We start from the raw sequence: 2,333 nt of genomic DNA, 5'->3' as shown, positions 1-2,333 counted from the left end.
CTGCGCCCCCTCAAAAAAAAACTTGTTGCTTCGCGCGATCCATCGATACTACTACTAGTAATCCGGTAATCCCGACTAAAATGGCAGGGCCGGATCTTTTCCCGTGCGATATGCTGGGAGGTTGGCTTAGTTGGGTTTTTTAGGACGAGTAATGCTACACCTACGTAGTCCCAGTTACGTAATTAACATAATGTGAAACATGTGAGCTGTTGATTGTAGATTGGGGGGAGGGAGGGGCCCACCACCATGAAAACCAGGGGAGGAGAGAGAGAGGCAATTTACGTTAACCCTTTCGTAGGTTCCTGTAGATGTAGAAAAATGTGAAATGCGTGAATGTGCATTTGCAGATAAGGCCTTCCCTCGTTCATCCTTTTCTCCCACAAGATCTTGATCTTCCGTGCAACGCACAGGCATCTTGTTAATACTCCTACAATATACTATATTATTGTGAAAGTTCATATACACCGGCCGAGATTAATGCAAACACGGCACATTTTCATTACATTTCAAACTTTTATAGGACAAAAAAAATAAAAGAAACCCGACCCTAAACCTATTCTACAGCGGCGACCGACGTCCTCCATCTGCGATCTCCATGTACGGGGGCGGGGTTCAAGACCCGTGAAGTGAAGGTGCGGTCTCCGGCGAGGAAAAGTAGAACACGGGAGACGGACCGGCCAGTTGGCACACCATGCCTTGCCGCCTCCCATGCCCTACTCATCCTCGGAGGAGTCCCCGACCTCGGCGGTGCCGGACGTTGGACGGCGGCGTTGGATGGCAGCAAGTAGGACGCATGGCTGACGATGCTCCCGTCGTCGGCCGCCAGTGTGGCCACCGCTTGTGCGGCGACTTGAGCGAGGGCGGCGACCTCGAGCTCCATCCCCGAAGACAAGCTCTCCCGCAGAGCATTCGCGCTTGCGGTCATGGCGGATGTGGTGCCAGGTAGGAGGACGATGCGCTATGGTGTGGAGGTTAGCTGGGCGTTGCCGCTTTAAGTAGCGCATTCCGGTGAGGCCAAGCGTCCTGGTGCGTCATTAAGTCGCCGGAGTTGGTTCCTCGGGCACCGAGCCTCTTAACGACCGCATACGGACGGATGACATGAATGCGGGCAGCTGGTGCCGGCTGGGAACGCACCGCGCGACGGCGCGAGGGACGAGGGTTTTTGGTGTGCCAGGGTAGTCAGCTACGGTCGTGGCAACATTGGAGATGCCCTTTGCTCACATGCGATCGACACATGTCATTGAAAAAGCAAGACGACCTGGCATGGTCTCAGGTCCCGAGGATGCAGTTGGCAGCGCTACACCACTCCGCGGACGCGTCCCGGCGCCCCATGCATCCTCGACGAGCCGGGTGTTGGGGTGTGTTTGGATTGTGGCCAAAGTGCACCTTACCAAAATTTTGGTCATGACCCAAAGATTGGTCTTTGTTTGGATGGTTGCCATTTTTTTTGAGGTTTTGGTCATGACCCAAAAATGGATGGTTGCCATTTTTTTGGCATGCCAATGAACTCTAGCCAACTCTAGTTCATTTTTCTTGCCGATGTCGGCCAAATCATGGGCAACCAAAACTTCAACCAAAATTTTGGCTACCCAATGCTTTGATGGGGCAACCTTGGGCACAAACCAAACATACTAGCTGTTGGTCGTGCCACAGCACTAACGCCACCCTCGGCACACTGCAACCGACCGTGTCTAGCGACGATGAGCGTGTCGCTCACCGCGGTCGCCGTGTCCAGAGGCGGTGCTGGAGCTGCGCCACATTGTTGGCCCCCACGACCCACATGAACGGTTGCCGGTGGCGAGCTAGGAGGTCGTGGGCCAGCTCCTCCATTGGACTAGTTTGCGCTACGTCGTCCCGACAGGTGTGCCCCACATGTCGGTTTCCCTGTTTTCCCGGCCATATTCGAGCGTCAGTGCTCCGTGTTGCGCATTAGGCCTTTCACTATGTAGGCCAAGCGAGACAACTTATTGTTTATTTGAGCCGGTCAAGTATAATCATGTGGCGTTTGCTTATTTCTCATTCATCTCCAACCCTCTTCTCCATCGATCATGTTGCCCTCCGGTCGAGTCCATCCTCCCGCATGCCTCATTTGAACATTCTGCCGAGTATCATTCGCATGTGGACCTAGACCATGCTTGTATTTCCAATGTTTATTTGTAATTTGTCCGACATGCATACAAACAAACGGTTCGTTTGAAGTTTCACTTTGCCTCCACTATGTGTCGCTTCGCGTCTTAGTTTTAGAATCCCATTCGGTTCATGCATGCCCCGACACATGTTGACGAGATCGATTGATGTTCAGAGATCAATTGCGTGTCGTGCAAGGAGATAAA

Source organism: Triticum aestivum, chromosome 7D (genome assembly GCF_018294505.1).
Source record: "Triticum aestivum cultivar Chinese Spring chromosome 7D, IWGSC CS RefSeq v2.1, whole genome shotgun sequence".
Classification (NCBI taxonomy): Eukaryota; Viridiplantae; Streptophyta; class Magnoliopsida; order Poales; family Poaceae; genus Triticum; species Triticum aestivum.
The sequence above is the reverse complement of the archived record's forward strand: the minus strand, read 5'-3'. Positions refer to the sequence as shown.